At 46.1% G+C, this 27,386-nt stretch overlaps 1 protein-coding gene and 1 long non-coding RNA gene across 2 annotated transcripts in view; one reads left to right on the top strand and one right to left on the bottom strand.

The window, feature by feature from the left end:
- The window catches only part of LOC139270897 (uncharacterized), a 36,388-nt gene extending 17,928 nt beyond the window's left edge, over positions 1–18,460 (bottom strand). The window contains exon 1 of the long non-coding RNA XR_011594876.1: positions 18,240–18,460. This is a non-coding gene — a long non-coding RNA (uncharacterized lncRNA). The remainder of the gene's footprint in view (positions 1–18,239) is intronic.
- Positions 1–27,386, top strand: part of LOC139270881 (coiled-coil domain-containing protein 102A-like) — a 760,459-nt gene that overhangs the window by 663,091 nt on the left and 69,982 nt on the right. The gene's annotated exons all lie outside the window — the stretch shown is intronic.

Here is a 27,386-nt window from a genome sequence, read left to right as displayed (position 1 = left end):
GAGAAGGTTCACTAGGTTGATTCCGGGGATGAGTGGGTTGACTTATGAGGAAAGGCTGAGTAGGTTGGGCCTCTACTCATTGGAATTTAGAAGAATGAGAGGTGATCTTATCGAAACGTATAAGATTATGAGGGGGCTTGACAAAGTGGATGCAGAGAGGATGTTTCCACTGATGGGAGAGACTAGAACTAGAGGCATGATGCTAGAATAAGGGGCCGCCCATTTAAAACTGAGATGAGGAGAAATTTCTGCTCTCAGAGGGTTGTAAATCTGTGGAATTCGCTGCCTCAGAGAGCTGTGGAAGCTGGCATGCTGAATAAATTTAAGACAGAAATCGACAGTTTCTTAAACGATAAGGGGTTCTGGGGAGCGGGTGGGGAAGTGGAGCCGAGTCCATGATCAGATCAGCCATGATCTTATTGAATGGTGGAGCAGGCTCGAGGGGCTGTATGACCTACTCCTGCTCCTATTTCTTATGTTCTTATGTTCTTATTGAAATAGGGATCCTTGCTGTGTTCATTTGGCTGTGCAGTTCATGAGCCAGATATGCAAAGATTTATCAACTGGTGTCTTTTTACAGTTTCAAAACACTGCTTTTCCAAATCTACAATAATTGCTGAAAATTCTCAAGGATGCTTTGCCTTTAAAAAGTTAAATAAGCTGTTTCATGTGATTTTGTTTGAACTCTTGAATCACTAGCACAAAAAGACTCATATAGTCTTGTCGTCAACAGGTGTTAAAATTTGATTTAACTTAGTGATATCATATCTTTGCTCCTAATTATCGACATCATCATGTCAAATGCCATTTTCAATCATTAACCTCTCGAGTTATGTTGTCTGTTCAAATGCATTTACTGAATCCAAATATTTTGATATCTCCTGTTCATCTTCATGTTCAACACCATATGGGTCCCTTGAGGCTTTAACTTTCTCATTCATCGCTCTCTAGAATTGCTGTTCATGTATTGGAAGATTTTTTTCGTGTTATGTTTCTATCTGTTGTACTCATGACACGCTAAATGTCTTTTTATGTTCTGTTTTTCTATAATTTTGGACAGTCGCCATCTCCCTTCTCCCTACAAGCTTTTGTAAAAAAAAATTCCTAATCCTCCTGTTAATTTTCCTTTTGATCCATTTTGGAGAATTTGTAATTATTTTTCCATTGGTGCTCGACAGATTTATTTAAGGGAAAGGCTCACCACCCCCTTCTCTGGTCAAGTAGTTTTGGGCAGTAATTGCGGCCTTGCCAGTGATGTCCATTTATTCTCAAATATCCTCAAATTTCAGAATTACGAGGACATTGCCTGGACTGAAGAATTTTAGTTATAAGGAAAGATTGGATCGGCTGGGATTGTTTTCTTTGGAACAGAGGAGACTGAGGGGAGACCTTATTGTGATGTATAAAATTATGAGTGGGCTGGATATAGTGGATAGAAAGGACCTATTTCTCTTTGCAGAAGGGTCAACAACGAGGGGTTATAAATTAAAGTAATTGGTGGGAGATTTAGAGGGGATTTGAGGGAAAATCTTTTCACCCAGAGGGTGGTGGGGGTCTGGAACTCACTGCCTGAAAGGGTGGTAGAGGCAGAAACCCTCACCACATTTAAAAAGTACTTGGATGTGCACTTGAAGTGTTATAACCTGCAGGGCTACGGACCTAGAGCTGGAAAGTGGGATTCGGCTGGATAGCCACTTGTTGGCCGGCACGGGCATGATGGCCTCCTTCCGTGCTGTAAACTATGATTCTATGATCCTCCATGAGTAATGCTTCCCTGACCTACATTACTAAATTTGGCCCTCAGAAGTTTGCCTAAAAGTATGTTGGAATTTATAGTTGCCTATATAATTTAAATGTTATCATGCCGTGGTCAATATTATGTAGTTGTTTAGCTTCTTCTATTCCCTAAGTAGTGACTGTCATGTATCTTACATTATTATATATAACTGTATCCTAACATGCTATACATGACTGTAATAAGATATGACCTGTAACCACCAGCATACCTTACCACCAGGAGTGCACTTGCAAGAGACAGGTATATAAGGACAGGTCTCAGGCAAATGCAGCATTCCAGAGCTGTGAAATAAAGATGCAGGTCCAGAGTGACCTTGACTTCACTACATGCCTCATGTGAATCTGTACTGAGGGGACAGGACTTTACAGTGGCGACGAGGATGGGATTACAGAATCCACAGAATGGCGAACAACGGATCAGATGAAAAGTACAATGCTGGAGCAATTGGGAGGACTTTATAGAAAGGCTCCAGCAAAGCTTTGTAACCAAAGACTGGTTAGGAGACGACAAAGCATACAAGAGAAGAGCCCATCTCTTGACCAGCTGTGGCTCGAAAACATACGCTTTAATGAAGGATCTGCTGGCACCCGAGAAACCAGCAAGCAAGTCGTTTGAAGAATTGAGCACACTGGTAAGAGACCAGCTGAAGCTAGCGAGCAGCCTACACATGGCCAGACACAGGTTCTACAACTACAGACGCTGTGTGAGCCAGAGCATACCCGACTTCGTGGCGAAACTTCGGAGGTTGGCTAGTTTATGTGAGTTCTCCGATGAACTGAGGAGAGGAATGCTGAGAGACTTTTTCATTGAAGGAATAGGCCACGCAAGCATATTCCGAAAGCTCATAGAGACCAAGAACCTGACCTTAGAGGCAGCAGCACTGGTTGCACAGACATTCTTGGTAGGGGAAGAAGAAACAAGGTTGATTTACAATGCAGGTATGACAACTAACGAAATATCGGAACAAGAAGTTCACAGCATTAAACAAGCTGCTACCCCAACACACAGACAAAACTGGGAGAACAGGCTCTCGACAGCAGGCAGTGGCGCCAGAAGCCATCAAGGGCCACAGGAACGGCCGTTCACACCTCATCAACCCACAATGTGAGCAATCAACTACAAACTGAGAGAAGCTCAAGAGAGATCAGCCAGACGCAGCTCATTCTTTGGGAAAAATGGAACATGTCTGTGCTGGAGGTGTGCGGGTGGGCACTCGTCAAGGGGATGTCGATTCCAGCAGGCTGTTTGCAGAAATTGTGCATATACAGGGCATTTGGCCCGCATGTGCAAAGAAAAGGCAGCTCGGCTGGTATACGAATCGGATGGGTCGGAAAGCGGACTAGAAGACGGTGGGGACAGTATCTGGGACACCGATGTACAGCGGGTCAACACGATCAATGGCCGCTGCTCCTACAACAGACGCCTCCTATAATGATGAGGGTCCTACTCAACGGAATACCTGTCAACATGGAGCTGGATACAGGAGCGAGTCAATCTCTCATGGGCGCTCAAGAATTTGAACAACTGTGGCCGCATAAAAGAGACAGACCAATACTCACAAGGGTCGACACCACACTAACGACCTATACCAAAGAAATCGTACCAGTCGTCGGCAGCGCCATGCTCTCTGTCACACATAAAGGGACAGTGAACCGACTTCCCTTGTGGATTGTCCCCGGAGACCCCCCAGCACTGCTGGGGAGAAGCTGGCTGGAAAAACTAAACTGGAAATGGGATGATGTCCATGCCATGTCATTAGAGGAACGGACCTCCTGCTCAACAGCTATAAAGCGATTTGAACATCTCTTTCAGCCAGGTGTGGGCACTTTCAAAGGGGCCAAAGTCAAAATCTACATCACACAGGATGCTAGACCGGTCCATCACAAGGCCAGAGCTGTACCCTATGTGATGAGGGAAAAGATTGAACACGAACTAGACAGGCTTCTGCGGGAAGGCATTATATCACCTCTGGAATTTAGCGACTGGGCAAGTCCCATCGTCCCAGTCATGAAGCCTGATGGATCCGTACGAATCTGTGGGGACTACAAATCTACCATAAACAGAGTCTCCCTACAGGACCAGTATCCGTTGCCCAGAGCGGAGGACTTATTTGCCACATTGGCTGGAGGTAAACTTTACTCAAAATTAGACCTCACATCTGCGTATATGACGCAAGAATTGACCGAGGAATCCAAGCTACTCACCACCATCAACAAACATCGAGGACTTTTCATGTACAATCGATGCCCATTTGGCATCAGGTTGGCAGCTGCCATATTCCAGCGCAACATGGAGAGACTGCTCAAGTCCATCCCGGGGACGGTTGTATTTCAAGACGACATACTCATCACGGGCAAGGACACCGACTCCCATCTCCGTAATTTGGAGGAAGTACTAAAGCGGTTGGATTGGGCAGGCCTACGAGTCAAGAAATCCAAGTGCCTGTTTCTCGCACCCGAGGTTGAATTTTTGGGCAGAAGGATTGCCGCTGATGGAATCCGCCCAACAGAGTCCAAAACAGAAGCAATTCGCCTGGCACCCAGGCACCGGATTGTCTCAGAACTGCGCGCCTTTCTCGGGCTACTCAATTAGTTTGGGAACTTTATGCAGAACTTAAGCACGCTGCTGGAGCCTCTCCACGTGCTACTCAGGAAGGGGTGCGATTGGTTTTGGGGGGATGCCCAGGAACGCGCCTTCAATAAGGCACACAACCTTCTGTGTTCCAACAGTGTTTTGACTTTCTTTGATCCAGGTAAAAAGCTAGTTCTCACATGCGATGCATCAGCATATGGGGTCGGGTGCGTTTTGCAACATGTCAATAGTGCGGGCAAATTACAACCCATAGCTTATGCCTCCAGGTCACGTTCGCGGGCGGAGCGCGTGTACGGAATGGTAGAGAAAGAGGCGCTCGCGTGCGTGTAGTGTCAAAAAGATGCACCAACACCTTTTCGGGGCCAAGTTCACGTTAGAAACTGACCACAAGCCCCTCACGTCCCTCTTATATGAGAGCAAGGCAATAAACGGCAATGCCTCGGCGCGAATTCAACGGTGGGCACTCATGCTGGCATCCTACGACTATACCATAAGGTACAGACCAGGCACAGACAACTGTGCCGACACGCTCAGCAGGCTACCCCTGGAGACCACGGAAGGGTGTGACGAACAGGACTGTGAGATAGTCATGGCAATCAATGCTTTTGAGTCCACAGGTTCGCCCATGACGGCTCGCCAAATCAGAGCCTGGATGGCCAGCGACCCCACGTTATCCTTAGTAAAAAGACGTGTCCTAACCAGTGACTGGGCAGAGGCTCACGATGCCTGCCCCAAAGAATTAAAACTCTTTCACAGGCGCATGCATGAGCTATCACTACAAGCAGACTGCCTGATGTGGGGCAGCTGAGTAGTCATGCCTCTGTGAGGCAGAAAGGCATTTGTCCGGGAGCTCCACCGCGAGCACACGGGGATCGTTCTCATGAAGGCCATAGCCAGATCCCACGTCTGGCGGCCTGGTATTGACGCGGACTTGGAGCTCTGCGTCCGAAGGTGCAACATTTGTGCCCAACTCAGCAATGCCCCCAGGAGACTCCCCTGAGCCCCTGGCCATGGCCTACCAACCGTGGTCGCGGGTGCACGTAGACATGGGCAAAATGTTCCTCGTAGTTGTAGATGCATTTTCAAAGTGGATCGAATGCACCATTTTAAACTCGAGCACAACCTCCACCACTGTGGAGAGCCTCGCAACCATGTTTGCAATGCACGGAATCCCTGGCACATTGGTCAGTGACAATGGTCTGTGCTTCACCAGCGCAGAATTCCAAGACCTTATAATTGACCACGGCATAAATCACGTCAAGACGGCACCATTCAAGCCGGCCTCCAACGGCCAGGCGGAGAGAGCACTGCAAATCATTAAACAAGGCATGCTTAAAATCCACGCTGCAGGGTCACCTGTCGTGACTGCTGCTGGCATACCGATCTCATCCGAACTCATTGACTGGGATCCCCCCCGCGCAACTGTTGATGAAAAGGACTTTAAAAACAAGGCTCTCATTAATCCTCCCAGACATGCATGAAATCGTTGAGGCAAAGCGCCGTAAGCTGACTGAGTACCATGACAGAAATTTGAGGGGGAGATGGAATGAGATAGGGGACAAAGTGTTTGTACTAAACTATGGCAGGGGTCCCAAATGGCTTGCAGGGACAGTAACGGGCAAGGAAGGAAACAGGCTACTGGTAGTACAAATGGACAATGGCAAAATCTACCAGAGGCATGTAGACCAAGTCAAAAGCAGATTTACCAACAACACTGCGGAACCAGAGGCAGACGACAATGTGGAACTCGCACCACACCTGGTGGACAGACAGAGGCAACAACCTGAGGAAAGGGCAATCCCAACAGACAGCCCAGGCGAGTCAACAACAATCACACCAATCGAAACAGACAGCTCAGGCGAGATACCAGCAACCACACCCAAAGAAAAACAGACACCAAGGCAAACAACTGAACCACAACTCAGATGCTCCACGCGAGAGCGTAGACCACCTGAGAGACTGAACCTGTAAAGACAATAATACCTTGGGGGAGGGTGATGTCATGTATCTTACATTATTATATATAACTGTATCCTAACATGCTATACATGACTGTAATAAGATATGACCTGTAACCACCAGGGGTGCACTTTCAAGAGACAGGTATATAAGGACAGGTCCCAGGCAAGTGCAGCATTCCAGAGCTGTGAAATAAAGGTGCAGGTCCAGAGTGACCTTGACTTCACTACATGCCTCGTGTGAATTTGTACTGAGGGGACAGGACTTTACAATGACTTGATTATCACACCAGCCAAGCCAGGAAGAGAGCCAGCCCTCAGGAGCTCCCTGACACACAAGTCACGAGAATCACTACACTGGCCAGCTCAAAATCCTTTTTACTTGAATATTGCCAGGTTTTGTTGGGCTGGTTGAAGGCTCCTTCTGCACTACCTTCCTTTTTTTCCACTCGCCATTCTAATATTCTCCTTATTGTGGCTTGGTGGTTTGCAGCAAATGCCAAATATTTACTCTTTTCTTGTTAGAACCTTGCTAGAAAATGTCATACCGTGGTTTCTCCTGTGGTGCTGGCTCCACTACTTTAACTACCTAGTTGTAATGTTCGTGCATATAAATATATATATATATATAATTTTCGTTTTAGGTCCTCAACCTGTCTATCTATTTTCCGGTCTTACTATCTGAGTACTGTTGCATTCTTGCCCATTGTAATGTATGTGCTTCATGGGTTCTTTACTTAAGAATTCATAGCAACACATTGCTATTAAGAACTAGTTGGTTTATTAACAAAGGTTTAACAAACACTACATATTACCAGTTCATCCACTCGGCTCACAACTGCATGCCTCATCGTGAATGACGTAGACTCAATTGACTGGGGTTTTATTGAGCATGGCTTAGCTAGTCACGTGAACATCACGTGACTAGCTAAGCCATTCACAATGCAACAACTCTCCCAACCTGTGAGTATATTACACCCACGTCATGAACATTTTCATTATCCTGTTATATACTGTCCAGATCAATGACTGCTCCAATCAGGGTTAAATCGTGCCCATTTGCTAATTCTTTGTTCCTTTCATACCTCCTGCTGTCTTATTTAAGCTACAACCCATCACCTTTCTACAAGCCCTCTTTATGCTGAAAACAATTATAGTTATTGATGAAAAAAAACACCAGAGTCCGTGGGAACAGCTAGAAATTTATTGCAGCCTTTCTATTTTGTTATTAATGGTCATCTGTTACCCCTTAGAGGCCTCCTGGGTGTTACTGTAAACAATAATTGTCATAAGAGTGAACAGGAGATAATTAACATGCTAACTGATGACTACTTGGAGATTTTTTTAAACCAGAGAGAACACAATAACAATATACCATTCAACATCAGATATGTGACATTTATGCTTTGGGATTTTTGGCATTCGTAAAGCATACATTCTAGATAGGCTGAGAAGCAGTAATTCACTTGGGATCTCAGGTACAACCACTCCAGTGGGATATAGGGGACAAGCTCCCCTTTTCCCAATTTTTTGACATGGGTTAAACTCCCCCTTTGCAAATTCCTAAATTGCCCCTAGTGTCAGCTGTGACTCAATGGGTAGCACTCTCGCCTCTGGGTCAGAGGGTTGCAGGTTCAAGTCACACTCCAGAGACTTGACCACAAAAAATCGAGGCTGACACTCCAGTGCAGAGCTGAGGGAGTGCTGCACTGTCGGAGATGCTGTGTGTCGCATGAGATGTTAAACCGAGGCCCCGCCTGCTCTCTCGAGTTGAAGTAAAAGATCCCATGCACTATTTTGAAGAGGAGTGGGGGAGTTATCTCCGGTGTCCTGACCAATATTTATCCTTCAAACAACATAACAGAAAATCAGATTATCTGGTCATTATCACAATGTTGTTTGTGGGAGCTTGCTGTGCACAATTGGCCGCCACATTTCCTACATTACAACAGTGGCGACACATCAAAAGTACTTCATTGGCTGTAAAGCGCTTTGAGACGTCTGGTGGTCGTGAAAGGTGCTATATTAATCCAAGTCTTTCTTTCTTTTCTTTCTGATATCTCTTAAGTGCTTGGGGTGAAATTGCCCTCCGTCCCATTTCGTGCGGATAATTAGAAATATTTGAATTATTACCGACCGGCGAGAGACAGGAAATTTGGCTCTTTAACTGTATCACTGTCTCTCAGCGATTGGGAGCGGGGCAATGATGACGTCAGCGTAATACGGACGTGCCGTGTCACACTGACATGTAGCAACATCCCTCCCCTTCAGCTAAAGGGGAGGGAAGGTGCGAGGCCTAGTGAGGCCCACTGGGCCACCAGGAAAGGATTCGGCCAAGAGGGGGTGCCGGGCTGCCTGTTGACAATTAAAGCAAAATGGTGGCCATGGCGATGGACCCTCCCCTTTATGGGCGGCCACACCGCCCAGCCACTGGCAGCTTCCCAGCGAAGCTGTTGGGGGCACCAACCGGCAGTGGCCGCACTCCCGTGGGGCAATTTTCCCCACAGGCCAGAAAAGGGGTTTCTGCCGGGCGATAAAGGTTCGGCGCGTGGCTGACAAGGGGTCGGAGCCCCGGGTGGTGCAGAAAGTCAGGGCGTGGCAGAAACCCATTTCCTCCGCCCCTGGACCGGGGGCAATTGAGGATGGGTCACACCATCCACCTGCTCCCGGTTGGTAAGGCCTTACCGCCTCCTCTAGGCAGTAACAGGCCTTACAAAAAGGACAATTTATGGCCCCTGGTTGTCTCTATGCCTGGGATAGATGAATTATATCCCAGGGTACTTAGCGAGTCGAGGGGGGAGATTTGTGAAGCACTGATGGGTATTAGTCAATGAATACTGTGGCGGTTCCAACGGATTGGAAACAAACAAATATAATTTCATATTCAAAAAAGGTGATAGCTACATTGCCCATTAATTCTAACTAGTAAATTTAATGAAGCAATGTGGATGATATTATATTGCAAATCAGTGGTCCATGCATGTTTATGGCTATCACTCCGCTTGGAACGCTTCTCCCACAGTTGTTTATTACAGAAATGTGAGGGATGAGAAACTTGCTTGTGTGTTACATTAACTTTTCACATCAATCATCATGAATGAAATATTTGAACAAATTCCAGAGATAATGAAACTCATTTGGAAATGTTTAATGCTGCAGGTGTTAGCAAAGCATGTAACCTGAAGAAACACAACAAAATATAAGTGTATCATCATCATCATCATCATAGGCAGTCCCTCGAAAGGAGATGACTTGCTTCCATGCCAAAAAAAAAGGATGAGTTCACAGGTGTTTCGAATAAAGAACCCGAACTACAGCCTGAAGGGTGGAAGATGCCTGTGCGTGGATTTTTTTAACATGTGGTGGCCGTTGCACACCAGCCACCACACGGGCTAGTCAGAGCTAGGTCTTGGTCCAGTGGCAAGGATTACCCAAGACAACTGGAGAACTGCTCTGCTGTACAGACCTAGTGCGCACACATATCACAGTGCTGCCCCTGGGTCCCAGGCCCTGAACTCATGCCTCCCCTGGGCCCCGATCACATCCCTCCACAGTCTCTCGCCGCTCCTGCTGCATCTGCCGACTTGGACCTTGCTGACATCACTCTTTGGTGCCGTCGCCCTCCTGCACCAGCTTGCGCTGGACCTTGTAGTGGCATGCCTCCACGCTGCTCCCTGGGTCGCATGCCGCTCCTTTTATGGCCCTGACCTGCCGCTGATGGTTTCTTGCAGGTCGGGGCCTCCACGCTGCACCCTGGACCGTACGCTGCTCCTTATGCAGGTACAGCAAGCAATCAGGAAGGCAAATGGAATGCTGGCCTTTATTGCAAGGGGAATGGAGTATAAAAGTAGGGAAGTCCTCCGACAACTGTACAGGGGGTTGGTAAAACCTGCAGTACTGCGCACAGTTTTGGTCTGGACTTGTCTCCCGTGCTGAGGGGATTGCTACACCAGATGGGAGGGGCAACATTTGGGGACATGGATTCCCCACCAATTCCCATTCCCCTCTTTTCTGGTGGATAATGGAGGGGTCACTGTGTGTAATGTGCAAGTCGGTAAGAATTGTCAGCAAGATCTTTCTAATTGGAGATTTTATTCAGTGGAAACTTTCACACGCTATTGTAGATTTTGTAACAAAGATCAATTTAAGATTAACGTAAAAGTTCATAACTTCTTTTGCAAACTAAATTCACACTGGGGAGAGGCCGTTCATCTGCTCTGAATGTGGGAAGGGATTCACTCAGTCATCCTGCGTGCTGAGGCACTAGCGAGTTCACAAGTGACTGCAGGGATTAGAATCTGTTGTTATTGCTGCTGTTAATCACATCCCGACTGAACCATGTTCATTCTGACAGTTGGGGTTTGTTTCTGCTGATAATAACCCTATAACTGGGCTGGACTTTAATATTCTGGATATATTGCTGATTGTCTTCTCGGGGCTGCAGTGTCCATTTAAGAAACGCTGTGTTATCTTTCCCCTTTTTCAGCAACTCTCAACATAAGTGTATATAGGGCATCTGAACCACACGGAATGCACTATTAGAATATAGAACATAGAAAATATGTGCAGAAGTAGGCCATTCGGCCCTTCAAGCCTGCACTGCCATTCAATGAGTTCATGGCTGAACTTCAGTACCCCATTCCTGCTTTCTCGCCATACCCCTTGGTCCCCCTAGTAGCAAGGACTACATCTAACTCCTTTTTGGATATATTTAGTGAATTGGCCTCAACAACTTTCTGTGGTAGAGAATTCCACAGGTTCACCACTCTCTGGGTGAAGAAGTTTCTCCTCATCTCGGTCTTAAATGGCTTACCCCTTATCCTTAGACTGTGACCCCAGGTTCTGGACTTCCCCAACATTGGGAACATTCTTCCTGCATCTAACCTGTCTAAACCCGTTAGAATTTTAAACGTTTCTATGAGATCCCCTCTCATTCTTCTGAACTCCTGTGAATACAAGCCCAGTTGATCCAGTCTTTCTTGATATGACAGTCCCGCCATCCCGGGAGTCAATCTGGTGAACCTTCGCTGCACTCCCTCCTTAAGCTCAGGGGTTATAATAAACTCGTTTATATCTGTCTCGTCAAGTGGAGTAAAGCAGGAGTCCATATCCATAATGGTGCATGAGGTGTTCCTTTCTTCATTTCAGTTACCGTGGTGCTCACACATCAATCTCCATTTCCTCGTGGAACAGCGATAATTTAGTAGTCCTGTGTTAGGGGGGTGATATTCAAGGTGCACCCGTCCACTTGGTTATATCCACAGTCATCTTTGATCATTCGTAGTGGATCTTGACATAAAGCAACTTGGTTATTTTTATAACAATCATCTATGCTGAGACTCTTAGTATTGTTGTTCTCTTCAGTTACATTTCTGGTTTGTCATGGTATCGCATGCGAGTTTGATTTCTTATTTCTCCTACATTGTTTGGTTTCGAGGATCTCCCTTTGTCACATCATAGATGGTATAGATAATCCAAAACCTATTATATTTAAATGTCCGGTTACACATCTGGCCTTTGGGACCCAAGCATGACTGTTTCTCCGCACCTCGCAGGCATGAGTCATGTTTTTGTCCAAGGTCCAGTTGGTAAATACGTCAAGTGTTATCCAATCCGGCACCTTTCCATTCTGAAGCTGCTCTAGGTTATGTTGTATTCCATTGAGCAATCATGCTCCATATCCTGTACATACTAGTTCTGTCTGTATGGTTTTACTTAAGTTCCGTTCTGCTCTATTCATCGAATTTATAGTTCTGGCGTGGTCTCGCAATGTTTGGGCCACTTGTAATAATTCCCTTTCTGCGCCATTACCCAGTTGTGCCTGTATCTTTTCATCATCCTCATCCCTTTCCAGCAATCCCTGTAAGGTTCGTGTTAGAGTGTTAACTCGATTAACTATCGTGTGTAGGTCTATAGCGTTTACCGTCGCAACTCCAGCCACGTATCCCGCAGTGTATCCCGCTGCATACCATTTCTAGTGTCCATCTTTTTCCCCGGTCCCGTTTTTTACCTGACTCTCTTTCCATTTAAAATTCTTGGGTTTTTATTCAGGGCCTTTAAGTGCTCGTAGGGTCAGGTTTCTATACAGGCTTATAGTGTTTAACCCGCAGAAGTTAGGGGTGGTTATATTGTTTAAATTTATGAATGCAGTAATTATTCACTGATGTACTCCGAAGTGTATCTTATCCTTGGTCTGCCTTATCATTCACCCTTTTGACCCAGCGTTCATTGTTGGACACATTTGTGGTGCTAGGAGTGTGATGGTCAGGGCCCTGGTAGTGCTCACTGTTGCTAAAGTAGTGGGTGGGGCCGTGTTGGTGGGTCTATCTCGGGAGTTAACCCTCCACCACCATTCATAGATAGTGAGTGAAATCTGCAGCCCCTTCCCCCGGGTGCAGTATCTTTGTATCCCCCCCTCCTGGTTATAAAACACACTGCGGTCTTATTCCCACTAATTATTGGTCCAGTATTACTGGCCATCCCCAATGTTGTTTCGTTTCCTCGTTACGTTGTTTAATGCCCATTATTTAAGTCTACTGTTGCTCCGTGCGTCACCATCAGTGTTTCTGATTCTTTTTAAACTAATGTCGACCGAGTCCGTGTAATACAGGCTTTGCCATCCCTCAGCCTGTTGTCCTTGATATGAGGCTAAGTTGCCCACATTGTTTCCACGAGCACTAGATTCCTGCAAAAAACAATATTTCCCGGTTGTCACCGGTTAGTTCGTGACCATACTTTTTTAACTGGGTCCAGTGTATCCACTTTCGATACCCCTTATAACTACCATAACTTACCATTATTACCTGATAGGGTCCGGTCCATTTGGGTGCGAGCCTGGACCTCTCTGGGATAATCACCTGACTGTCTATTTGGAGTATTTGGACCTTCTGTTTCTTAGTGTCATTCTTGAAGTCCTTGATTTGCTAATCTCTAGCCTGTGTCTTTAAATCATATAACTACTTACAGAGTTCCATTACAAATTTCCATACCCTATCTTTTTTTTAGTTCAAAGGGTGTCGGTCCTGTCATCCAACTAGGGGTTGCCCTGAGCTTCATCAGTACTCGGGGTAACATCTCTACCCACCCTTTTATAGTTTCCTCGATTGCTTTAGCTAGGGCTGCTTTTAAGGTCCTATTCATTCGTTCCACCAATCTGGAGGATTCCGGATGGTATGGGATATGGAACTTTTACCTAATCCTTAGTAAAGCGCAGGCCTGTTTCATAACCTTCCCTGTGAAGTGGGTACCTTGATCTGAGTCCAGTTGCAGTGACATTCCCCATCGGGGTATTATTTCTTTTGCTGGGATCCTGACCATGGTTTCTGATGAACAATTTCTAGTGGCAAAAGCTTCTACCCACTTTGTCTATTATAACTAGGCAGTATGTCTTCCCCTTGTTGCTGGGTATCGGTCCAGTAAAATCTATCTGCAAGTTTTCCCAGGGTCCTTTCGGTCAGGGCTGATGTCCCATTCTGACCTTTACTTTCCCCCCTGTGTTGTATTTTGCGCATATCACGCACCTTTTACAGTGGTTCTCTATATATTTACCCATTCTCTTCCACCACCGGCATCTGGACATCGAGCTTATCATGTTGGTTCTACCTTTATGGACACATCCGTGGTATAAATTTAATAGGCTCCTCTGGATGCATTCTGGGGCCACCACATTCCTGTCTTCCCTCCATATCCCGTTGGTCCCTTGTTGGGCCCCTCTCTGCTTCCACCCCTCCTTTTCTGTGGAGTGGCTTCTCCCTGTACCTTAAGCATGTTTACTTCCTCAGGCCCGATGGTACATGCTCCAACCTGGGCTTCCCTGGCCAGTGTACCTGCCTCTGCCACTCGCTTGGCTGCTTCATCTGCCCATGTATTCCCCTGTTGATACTGATCATTATTTTTTATGTGCGCTTTGATCTCTATTATCGCACACTCCTGGGGTAGGAGGGAGGGTTCCACTAGGTGTTTAACAATCTCCTCATGTTTAATCGGTCCTCCTTCTGAGGTCATGTATTTCCATCTGCTCCAGGCTATCATATACTATCATGCACTACTCCGAAAGCATATCGACTGTCTGTAAAGATGTTTACTCTTTTTCCCTTAGCCATCCTCAGAGCCTCGGTGAGAGCCACCAATTCAGCCACTTGAGCTGAGAGACCCCTTTCTAACCGTCTTTCCCTTCTAACCTGTCCGCTGCTATCTACCACGGCCAATCCCGTCCGTGGTGTCCCATTGATATAGTGCCGAGACCTATCTACATATAGATCCATGTCTGCCTCCTCAAGCGGGGTTTCACTTGCCTGACTACTTTCCTCGTCTTCTCCTGTCGGGCTACACTGATGCTCTTCTCCCTCCATATGATCCACCCTGCAGGGTTGTTACAGTTGTCTTTTATTATTGTTACCGTCCCATTGGGGGTAAGAACATTGCTTCCCACCTTGCCCTTCGTGCATCGGATACCGTTTTTAGCCTTCCAGTGTTAAGTAATTCTACTAAGGTATGCTGGATATGTAGAATAATGCGTCCTGACATTTTATTGGCTCACTAATTCTGATGGCCCAAGCCGCACAGCCTAGGGCAGCAACGCACCTGCATAGTCCTGCGGCTACGGGTTGCGGCTTACCTGAGTAATATGCCACTGGTCTATGCCTGTCCCCATGTAATTGGGTCGCTACTGCCTTATAATGATCGTTATTATGGTAGGTATAGACGTGAAAGGGCCTATTTTCGTCTGGTAGTCCCAAGGCTGGAGCACTTGTGAGAGCTTGTTTTAACCGCACAAATGTAGTTTCTTGATCTGGGCCCCAGTTTACTGGCTTCTGGGAGGTTTCCCCCCTTTGACCAGGTCCTGTATAGGTTGGGCCATCTCGGCATATTCAGGAATAAAATTTCTGCAGTAGTTGAATAGCCCTAGTACCTGCCTGACCCCTTTCACGGTTCCTGGCCTGGGCATTGATCGAATTGCTTCCTTTCTGTCCTCGGGCATCTGTCTCTTCCCTTGTGATATTATGTATCCTAGATATGTTACTTCACTCCTTCCCATCTGCACCTTCCTAGTATTTATTTTTAATCCTGCGCTCTGAAGAGCTCCTAGCACTGTAGTTAAAGCTAGTACATGTTGTTGTTCTGTACTGGAGGCAATGAGGATATCATCCACATACTGCAAAAGGGTGCTTCCTTTTCCTACATCTACTGGCTCCAAAATCCCTGACAATACTCGATGAAATATGTTCGGGCTATTATGGAATCCCTGTGGCACTCTGGTCCATGTATATTGTTTTCTCTTTACGGTGAAGGCAAATTTTCCTTGGGACTCTTTGTCTAAAGGTATGGCCCAAAATCCATTCGCTATATCCAGCATGGTGAATGTGCCTTCTGTGTTCTGACAGCACCAGAACTGAATAGGTAGCATTACTCCCTGTACTTCTAACAACACTATTTCACTTAGGGTTGCTTTCTGATATCCCCACCCACTCCTTGTATGTTTACAGTCCTGCAGGTTAGGGGCAAATCTAAGTTGGTTATGGAAATGGACGCTCCTGTGTCTACTAGCATATCGCAGTGCCGGCCCCCTAACACTGCACTAATAAACATCCTTGGGTCCTCTAGCTGTCGTCCCAAACCTCTGCCGGAGGCCAGCAACCCCTAGCGTGTACTGGCTAATCAGAGCATATTGATGATATCCTCGTTAGAGGGTGTCTCAGGTTGGGGCGGTGGTGGCAGGGGTAGCAGTGATGCTGGTACCTGTCTGAGCACGTCCATCAGCTCTTCTCGGGTTAATGGTGTTCCCTTCTTTGCCTGTTGGGGGCCTCGCCTTCCCGCGCCTCCCCCCTTACTCCAGCAATATCAGGGAAGCTGCGCGGGGCTGTGTTTCCTCTTCCTTCGTCTCTGCTGCTACCGCTGTTGCTGCTATTTTTGCTATTTTTTCCTTTTGTTCTAATCTTAACTCCTCTACATGTTCTGCCCATTCCAAAGTTTCTTCGTAATCGTCTCCTATCTTAAATCCTAACTTAAATATCTTTTGATGTGCCTCTCCTAGTCCGTCTTTAAACATTTTCAAGAGTGCTGCATCATTTTTGTTGGGGTCATTAGCCCCAGAGTGGTCTTTGTATTCAATCCACTTTCGTTCCCCATACTCCCCCCTACCCTTTTGCCTGCCTTTTGAATCACATTCAGTATTCTACTCCAATCTTTTGTCAGAATTCTGTATTTCTACTATTTTGCTTTAGGGGTTGGTAACTTATTCAATAGAATATGTCTCTCCTGTGGGCTGAGGGGTACCTCCTGTATGGTAACGTGGGCTGCTCTACGTCCATTGGTGGGAATGGTGGTAGTGCGTATCGGTGCAGCTGATAAATAGCCATTATCCTGTGCCGGGGCCACTCTACTCCACACTCGTTATCCCTGTCTGGTTGACTGTTAGGTTGGGGTTGTGGACTACACTTACCCACCGTGGGGTACATTGGCTCTATTACTGTAGGTGATGGTGCTATGGCTGTACACTGCACTATCTGTCTGGTCCTGTCTTTATCTCTTCCAGCTTATTTATCTTAGCTTCTAACTCTTGAATTTATTTTGTTTGAGTATCTATCTGTCCTCTGTAGCAGGTGAGTATTATTACATAGGCTTTCTTCGTTTTATTTTTATTCTGACTATCCCACCATTTCCTCTGTCTGTCAGGTGAGTCTTCTTTCTTTTATTAAGAAATCCAAATTAATAATGTCCAGTATAAAACAGCTGTCAATGGAAAGGGTTAACTCCTTTACAGGACTTCACGTAATCATCCGAAAATTTTTCCTAAGTCTTTGTGCTTTCAAAACTTGCTTGGAAATTAGGAATCCATTAAAACAGCAGAAATCATTAGTAAAGTTGTCATAATAAAACCTTCTCATCGGGAAAGACAGCATTTTAGATTAAATTCCAATTTCTCTAAACTTCCAATTCAAATACTTGCCAAAGATTTTTTCATTGATTTAAAACGAGACCACACATTTTTAATAGCTATTTTGTTTACTGAAATCCAATTTTCACACAAGCTATATACATTCCAGCATTTTGTTTTTTTACGGTCCCCTTCACTGAGCAAATCTTGTGTTCTTTTTCTCTCAGCACAAAATCTAAACTTCTGTGTCGGTTCCATCTTTTTTAAGAATTTTCTAATTCCCAGTTTTTGCTTTCTGTGCTGAGTACGCATAGCTTAGATTTTTTTTTCCTTTTGAATCCGAACTTAATAATTTTTTTGATGACCTTCCTCTAGTCCATAGTTAAATATCTTTGTTTCTCTTTCTCGGCACAAAACTTCTCGTAAGTTTTTATATTTAAACCAATATCTTTTTCACAGCCAATTTAAATCTCCTTTCTTCAAATTAGGTTTTGTATTTTGATGATCTTCCTCCAGTCCATTTTCCTAAACATCTTTGTTTCTCTTTCTAGCATCTGCAGCTTTCAAGGTCGCATTTTTATCTTTTGATAAAACACGCTGCCCTTTGTAAATTCAATGTGTTTTTCCAGCATTTTTCTTTTATTAATTTTCCATTTTCCTCTGCTAGCATTTTATCCCATTGGCCAGTTTTCCTAGGATCCTGGGGTCCCACCCCACTTTTTAGGTTGTATTCCTTCTTTGTTTGCGCTGCGCACGATCAATACCGGCTCCTCCGTGTTATTACCGTGTCACGCTTCGGGACATACACCTTAGTTTTCCTCTAACGATCGCTGGGGTCCTCTCCCCCTTAGGTTGTATTCCTTCTTTTTTAGGCAATACATCTATCCCACCTTTGGTTTTCGTCCTTCCGTGGTTCGCTATAACTTGTTCTACAGATTACCCCTTCTAATTATTTATACAGATTACCCCCTTCCCCGTCAATGCTACAGCTGCAGGTGGTACAAAACATACTCACTGCCATTCAGCTGTTACATCATCCAGGTCAGAGGGTCTGCATCCTGTTCGTGACGCCAAGTGTTGGGGTTAAAAAAGGAGGCTTCTCTCCTTCAAGGTGGACGAACTGATTTAGTTAATCGACACCTCGCCCTTCTCCTGTTGTATAACAACCACGGAAGTGAACACAAGAAATCCCAGGTTCAACCGGCTTTTATTACGAGCAATTGCAAGGGAAGGTTCAGTCATGGAACCTCCAAAACACAAGAGTTTTCAAGCATAATTTATACAGGTTTCGGAGAGGAGCTATCCTCCTGCAAAATCATCGATAGGTCTATTGTTATCAGCAAAGTTACATTGATTTGTTGACTCTTATCCGACGGGCTCTGAGTGGTCCATGCAACTGTCCATCTCTCATCATTGTTTTGTTCCATTTTGCCCTCTATCCCAGTCTATCTGACGCCTAAGGTACTGGCTTCTTTATCTCTTCCTCAGGGACTTTTAAGCAAACTGCTGACTTTGGCTGTTTAAGTGTTACTAAGGTTAAGCTATAGTTTAATGTGTATAAGTCTGCTATACCTATACAAGTAAGTGTTATGTACATAAGTTCGCTACCTTCAGCATAATTCTGACCCCCTATTTGCAACCTTACAATTTATCCCTTACAGGGATGGAGTGTAGAATGTCGCGGTGCAAGGGGTGTCACAGTTGTGTGGGGTGGATTGGTTGGGCTGGGTGCTCTTTACCTTTCCGCCATTGTTTATTGTTCATAGGTTTATATGTAACCTTCAGGGCCGCTGACCGAGGGCCGTGTGGCTCTTCGTCGGCCGGTGCGGACACGATGGGCCGAAATGGCTTCCTTCTGCGCTGTAGATGTTTATGTTTCTATGTTTCTATCTCCAATGACTATAACAATCTTGAGTGCTTATAAATCATACTTCTTTTAAAAGTAGGTCCCTAATATCTGGATCCATGTTCTGACCTTCTTCACAGTAGATTCTTGCCACCACCACCTGCTGCTGCTCATTCATGTTCTGTGCATCTGGGTGAATAAAAAATATGTATTTATATAGTGCCTTTCATGATCACCAGACTGCAGCCAATGTGGTACTTTTGGTGTGTAGCCACTGTTGTAATGCGGGAATAAGATAAGAAAAAAAGAGTAGATGTTTAGTGCAAACACTGAATGGAGGCTAGTCCGCCTGCTTCCCCTTCCCCTATTCCCCCAGGTCTATTGGACCATCTTCCCAAAGAGGCTAAGGGGATAAAAGTTGTTGTGCCTTCTCCCATATGGGATCTTTCTCTCTGGTTATGTGCATTCCCCCAAACAGAAAGGGCAAGAAACTGAAACTGCAAAGAGGACATGTTAATTTGCAGCCTACTGAGGGTGTGATTACAACACTATGTGCCATGAGCTAGAGTAGATCGGAGGAAAGAATACATACAAGAAAAGTTAAATCCTGCAGGCCAGACTGACCTCTGTGCCTGAATTCTCAATATGTGCTGCCAGCTTGGAGTCAGGAACGTAGATGCATAAATTCTGCCTTAATATGAATATCTGATTATGGAGAGAATTTAAATACTGTAGGGACAATATAAACATTATTGGAGGAGCAGTCACCGATGAGCCTCCGATTAGGCAATCGGGCCTCCAGCGGCGATTGGGCCCCTCCAGTGGTGATCAGCTTCCTCCAACGGCAACCGGGCCCCCTCCAACGGTGACCGGGCCTCTCCAGCGGCATCTGGGACTCCTCCCGTATGGTGATGGTGGCTGGGCTGCCCCTCCTCAATAGGTCTCCACCTCTTCTTCCACGGCGTTTGGCCTGCCCCCCTCCTTCAGCGATGACTGGACCTCTCCTTCCCCACCGGTGACCTGGCCTCTTCTCCTCCTTCAGCACATGGTGATTACCATGGCTGTGACCCCCCTGACCTTCCACTCTAAACTCCAGTGGGCCACGGACCCTCCCAATGCCTGCCCCCAACCAAGCCACGGACCACCTACCATCAAGGGCGCTACTCAGCGCTGAGCTTGCGGCCAATATCTCGCGTTAGCAACTAGGCTCACACAGCAGTGCCTGGTCTCCAGTCATCTTGGACACCCTTGCCACTGGGGAGGCGTGATCGGCAGAGAGGGGGTAGGGAAAACCAACTCCAGTGGTACCCTACTCCTGACAAAATGTCTAGAACATGACCTTGTCATCACCAACACATTGTTCCGCCAAAGGAACAAGTACAAGGCATCGTGGCAACACCCTCGCTCCAAACACTGGCACCTGCTTGACTATGTCATCGTCCGAGCCAGGGATCACAAGGATGTGCGCATCACCTGCGCCATGACAGGAGCTGATGACTGCTGGACGGACCACAGCCTAATCCGATCCATCATTCACATCAACGTAGCCCCAAAGCGGCGAGGGCAGCAGAAGCAGTGCCGCAAAAAAGTCAATGCCGGGGCACTTACAGACCCAGCCAAGAGATCCCTATACAGTCAGAGCCTCATAGCAAACCTGGCATTCCTTGATGACCCCGAGACACAGAATGCCCACAGCCCTTGGTCTGCCCTCCAGGCCTCCATAACCAGTGCCTGCGAAGAGACGCTTGGTCACTCAACCAGGAAACACCAGGACTGGTTTGATGAGAATGATCAGGAGATCCAAGAGCTAATAGATCGCAAGCGCAGTGCATTTCTGAGCCTTAAACAACAACTCAATGCGGGAGCAGCAGGCCGTGATCCTTACCAACGGATCCATTACAGACCCAACGATATCTCCGCAGGATCCTGCAAACCCCCTGGGAGGAGAGACGCACCAACGTTAGTGTCCTCGACCAGGCCAACATCCCCAGCATTGAAGCACTGACCACACTTGATCAGCTCCGCTGGGCAGGCCACATTGTTCGAATTCCAGATACAAGACTCCCAAAGCAAGCGCTCTACTCGGAATTCCTTCACGACAAACGAGCCAAAGGTGGGCAGAGGAAACGGTACAAGGACACCTTCAAAGCCTCCCTGATAAAGTGCAACATCCCCACTGATACCTGGGAGTCCCTGGCCAAAGACCGCCCTAAGTGGTGGACGTGCATCCGGGAGGGCGCTGAGCACCTCGAGTCACGTCGCCGAGAGCATGCAGACATCAAGCGCAGGCAGCGGAAAGAGCGTGCGGCAAACCAGTCTCACCCACCCCTTCCCTCAACTACTCTCTGTCCCACCTGCCACAGGGACTGTGGTTCTCGTTTTGGACAGTACAGCCACCTAAGGACTTATTTTTAGAGTGGAAGCAAGTCTTCCTCGATTTCAAGGGACTGCCTTTGATGATGATGATATTGATTAAATGCTTTGCAGAACACTGGTTGCAGTTTACTTGGGACCATGGAAATGTCACCAGATTAATGTGAACTGTCATCATCATAGGCGGTCCCTCGAACAAGGATGACTTGCTTCCACGAGAGTTCACAGATGTTTCAATGAAGGACCCGATGTTCCAGTCCTGAACTCCAGTTGAGGGGGTGGAAGATGCCTGTGTGTGGATTTTTTTTTTTAACGTGTGGTGACCGTTGCACATCAGCCATCACACGGGCTTGACAGAGCTAGGCCTTTATCCAGTGGCAAGGGTTAACCAGGACTGGAGACTTGCTCTGCTACACGGACCTCGTGCGCACACATATCGCAGTGTGGGCTGGCCCGTGCTGCCCCTGGGCCCTCAGCTCTTCTGGGCCCTGTACCCTCATTCGCCGCACCTCCGCCATGATGTTCCAGGGCCCAGCGCTCCAGCTCTATTTATAGCCCTGACCTGCGGTGGTGTTCTCACACAGGTTGGGGAGGCCCACGACAGGAACTGTAGATTATAATAGATTGACATCCCAGTATTGGGCTTGAGTGGGCTAAACAGTCTTTCTCATTTCTATGTTCTTAGAAACGCCAATCTGTGTACGATTGCAAGTTTTCCCTTGCCTGACTAACAAAAATCTACTTGCTAAACAAGCAAGTGCAAAGGGACAAAATAAATGCTCAAATCTCAAACAGTTTGGTTCCATCTGCTGAAATAATTGCATTTCACATGCAGTTTTGATTAGGAAAAGGAATTTGATCATTTTTTTAACCTGAAGCCTTGTCATTTTGTGTGCTCGGAATGTGTGACTTGATAAAAACGGCACAGTTTATGATGTTCAGCAACATCTGCCAAGACACATTGCAGCACAGTTCACTGAACGCAGTCCGCTCTCAAATGGGGAAGCAGTCAAGTGTGGAATAGAATCTTTCATTTTCAAGGATTTTGTTTTTCTTCCTTGAGAAATGCCAAATGTGTCAAAGCAATCCATCTCTTTGCTGAACTGTAGGTTTGCTCTGCTCAGGTCAGGTCTGCTTTTAAAGGTTAACCACAAAACTTAAAGGTAACTCAAGAGAAAGTTCAATTCAATTTTGGCAAAACAGGCGGTAATTACAGGCCCTATATTTGGACTATTCGGTGTAAAGCTTTGTTAGTGATAGCAGTTTTCAATTACTTATCGAACCATTCCACTGCAATTTGAGTGCCATTGACTCAGCTTCTAGGTTGAAACATCAGAGCTATCATTCAGATATATCTATTTAATGAGCAGAAAGATACCAGTTGACGAATGCAAATATGATTAATTAATACACCAATGATGGTAAAGGTCTGAAGGTGGCATCACAGAAGAATGTGTTTGTGATTTGGAACTCAGTGCACTGGCCACCGAAACAATGTTATTCACAACAGAGGGCCATTGAGAGGGGTGCGCCATCAATATCAAAAAAAAGTTCATTTGCAAAAGTGCCAGTAACTGCAGAGGGCAGCAGATAGAAAGAAGCTGCATCCATACAGCGCCTTTCATGACCTCAAGACATCCCAATGAAAGGTAGTCACTATTGTAATGTAGTGAAACATGGCAGCCACTGTGCACACAGCAGGATCCCACAAACAGCAATAACACGAAAGACTTGCATTTATATAGCATCTTTCACAATCACTGGACATCTCAAAGCACTTTACAGCCAATGAAATACTTTTTGAAGTATAGTCACTGTTGTAACGTGGGAAATGCGGCAGCCAATTTGCGCACAGCATGCTCCCATAAACAGCAATGTGATAATGATCAGATAATCTGTTTTTTTGTTTCTGTTGATTGAGGGATAAATATTGGCCAGGACACCAAGCTCCCCTGCTCTTCTTCAAAATAGTGCCATGGAATCTTTTACATCCACTTGAGACAGCAGACAGGGCTTCAGTTTAATGTTTCATCTGAAAGACTGCACCTCTGACAGTGCAGCACTCCCTCAGCACCGCACTAGAGTGTCAATTGAGATATTTTTTTGTGGTCAAGTCCCTGGAGTGGGACCTGAACCCACAACCTTCTGACATCAGAGGGGAGAGTGCTACCCACTGAGCCACAGTTGACAATGAGCAAATAATCTATTTTAGCGGTGTTAGTTGAGGGATAAACGATCTCTAGGACACTAGGAGAATTCCCCATTCTTCTTTGAATAGTGCCATGGGACTTTTATGTCCACCTGAGAGGAACGATGGGGTCGCAGTTGAATGTCTCATCTCTGACAGTGCAGTACTCCCACAGTACTGCACTGAACTGTTAGTGTAGATTAAGTGCTTAAGTCTCTGGAGTGGGGCTTGAAGCCAGGATCTCAGAAGCAACTGAGCTACCACTGAGCCAAAGCTGACACCCAAGATAAATGAATTAATATTATAAAAATGGATGTAAGAACTCAACTACAGCACATTGTGTAATGCAAATCATCTGCACTGGACAGCAAACCACCAGGGAAGTGTGTCTCTCAGCCTGGGAAGATGCTAGCCCAATTGCTTAAGCTCCAGAGCAACACAGACAGCACTTCAACATCAGAGTCTACTGCGGAGTCTGGTAAGTGATAGAAATAATATCTGTTGTCTGTTTTAGATGGGATAAAATATGAGCATAGCAATACCCTTAAAATCTTCTCTGATCTGCAAACCACCACAGCATTTTAGTTTATTTATACGGCATGTGGGTATAATGTCCTGTTTCCATAATTATTTGCTGCAATTGCTGCAAATTAACTAACAAATGATTGAACATATTCTACAACATTATTATTATAAAAAAAACATCTGCAGTTCAAGCAAAATACAACACAATCACTCTAGCCTGTACAGAGGAGTGTGCTGAATGCACCACTGAGTTGCTGCAGTTTTTATGAGGCAGATGCATCTGACCAAAGGGAACGCAACACAGCCTCAAGACAAAGCCTCCAGTCTGAACTCTGTTGTTGAGCAGCGGTAGGATGCTGGATACAGGTGAGGATTCATGTTGGAAGAATGAGAGAATCTTTACCTCTAACATTGATCTTACAACGAAACACTTTGGCCCCTTAATTTCACGATCTGCTGCTGAAAGTGTGGTAGGATGGGACCTCTTCCTGGCCAATGCCCCCGACACTGACCCTGCCAGAAATCATAGGGTCAGCTAACCTTGAATGTTGCTGGGTAGGTCGAAGGTACGTGTCCCACCGGCAATTCGTGCCTTCGGATGTCCATACAATTCGAAGGGGAAGTTGCGAGAGGTCAACTGCAGGGTTTGAAGTTGACTGACCTCGGAGCAGAACCAGCAGGCAGACAAGTGAAGAAATCACTCCAACAGCAAGGATTGAAAGAAGAGCAGTAAACTTTTCAAGAGAGAGTGATAGATTTTTCCAACTGAAATTAGGCACAGGAGGGATGCAATAGTGGTTGTGGGCGACGAGTGACCTGCCAACACAGCAGCTGGAACCATGTGGAAGGAGGTTGGCATAGGCAGTGGCAGGCAACTTCCTAACCCCTCCCCAGGACCCCTCTCTAGTGCAGGAAGAAACTATATAACAGAAAGCTGCCATTCATCCATATTGTAAACTTTATAGACTGCAAACTATTATGTATCATGTATTAAAAATGATTGGTGGGTCACATTTAATTTCAAAATGCATTGAAAACACCGATGTCAACCTGGTCCGATGGAAAAGTTCATTATAAAAGACCCCACAATTGCCTGCAATACATGTTATGCACTGTGTCGGGGTTTCCAATGTTACATTTTGCTAACTTTAGTAACTTTAGTAACTCGTTATCTCAGGAATAAATCTGGAGAAATCAGTGCCAATCCAGAAAGGAATAAATTTCACCAGTACAAGTAGGCATCTCTGTTTATTCTTTAAACGAGAGGCATCTTCACTGTTTGAAAGAATGTGGCCTATTTTTTTTTTTAAAGCATCAGTGTCTATGAAAGGTAATAAAATCATGACCTCAAATATCAGAACCATTCTAATGTTTGGAGTTGTTTTCCCCACATCCTAACTCTGCCCTTCCACCTTCTTTCCTCTCCTTTCCTCTCTCCTCCTGCCCTCCTCCCCCTTTCTCTGACCATATTCTATGTCTTCCCTTCCCACCTGGCCCCTCTTCCTCCCTTCTCCCCCTTCATCTTCCTTGATCCAATTATTCCCCATCTTCTAACCTTGCTTGACTTGAAGACAACATTTGGTCTTGACTGGGCAGGGTGAATGAGGACTCTGATCCCCAAGCAAGGGTATGGTCCCTTTAAGAACCTCCCCTTTTAAAGATAATTGCACTCCGAGTGGAAGCCCCTGAAGGGGGAGGAGATTTTACCCAGCCAGGTGAACAGAAACAGGGAGAGTAAGGCGGGAGATGGGGTTCAGTCAGAGTAAAGAGGGACTCAGCTCAGCATGCGGGGAGACTGAGCTGAAGAGAGGCCTGGAGCCAAGCGCCTAAGCAGAGAAAGACTGGGAGTTGAAGAGCTAAAGGATGTTGGGGCCGAAATTGCCCCTTTCTGGAAGGGCATTAAGAACTTTTCACCCAGAGGCAGGTGCGAGAAGCGACCCGGCTGGAATTGCCCCCGGGATGGCGGTGTCGGAAACAGGGTTGCGTCGTGCCCCTTACTTTTCATCCCAGGTGGTGGCGCACACGACGATGATATAATCGGCGTGCGCGTCCACCCTTATCGACCCGCGCCGATCACTTTGTGCCCCGCAGGGTAAATTATACCGCAGGTGCGAGGTTGGCACAGGGCAATGCCACGCCATCTTTTTTCTTGACGGCTGACTTTGCAGTCGGCACGACAGTGACGGATGCTGGTTCGGCCAGGCCACCAACAGGCAGCCCAGTCCGCCCTCTTAGGTGCTGGGCCACTGGCCCGGCCAAAACCCTCCCTGGTGGCCCAGTGGGCATCACGGAAGTGGCTGCAGAGCTCGCAGCAGCTCTCCCCTTTAAGAGAAGGGGAGGGACTTGGGATGCATCAGCGTGACATGGCATATCCTGCCTGGTTCTGTTTAATGATTAACTCTGCAATTGCAGTACACAATATGTCCACATCCACAGTGTGGCGCTACAAACATTACACTTCTCCCTCCTTAATGAAGAAGTTATTATAACAAACATCATACATAACTTTCATGTTTATACATATCACAGGATATAAACTTATTTTTTTCCATACTGGGAACACCTCAACCCACTTTGAATGGCTATCAATTACAATGAACAATTGTTGTCCTTCTAACTTAGCAAAATCAACATGTAGCCTTTGCCACACCCTGGGAGGCCATTTCCATGGCTGTAATGGTACTGGTGGTGGTTGCTTGCTTACCGATTGACATGTCGTATGATTGACTGACTCACAATGTACTCTATATCTTTATCAAGACCTGGCCACCCTAATTGTGATATATTCACACCGTGTACTGTATTTTACCTCGGATTTTGTAGCTTTTTTTCCAATGACACAAACTTCCAAAGTCTCTCTGTCGGCTGGCTGAATCCTTCACCAACAAAATTTAAGCTTTAAATCATCCGAAAAAATCCCATCCTCGTCGCCAAATGTGATATCTTCACAGAACGCAAGCACACACAGCTTCCTACATGGTAGGCAGCTCTCTTGGAAGCCTTCGGAAATCTGCCTGGTTCTGTTTAATGATTAACTCTGCAATTGCAGTACACAGATCCACAGTGTGGAGCTACAAACATTACAAGCTTACAGACATTACACTGCCATGAAATAAAGGATGTGAGCAGAGCATCAAGGCACTACCAAGCCTCTCCAAAGATCTGCAGAAGGTGGTAGGCCTGGTGGTAGAGTCCAATACTCCGCTTTGCAGCAACATCAGAGAGGGGTT

This window comes from Pristiophorus japonicus, chromosome 1 (assembly GCF_044704955.1).
Source record: "Pristiophorus japonicus isolate sPriJap1 chromosome 1, sPriJap1.hap1, whole genome shotgun sequence".
In the NCBI taxonomy this organism is placed as follows: Eukaryota; Metazoa; Chordata; class Chondrichthyes; family Pristiophoridae; genus Pristiophorus; species Pristiophorus japonicus.
The sequence above is the reverse complement of the archived record's forward strand: the minus strand, read 5'-3'. Positions and strand labels throughout refer to the sequence as shown.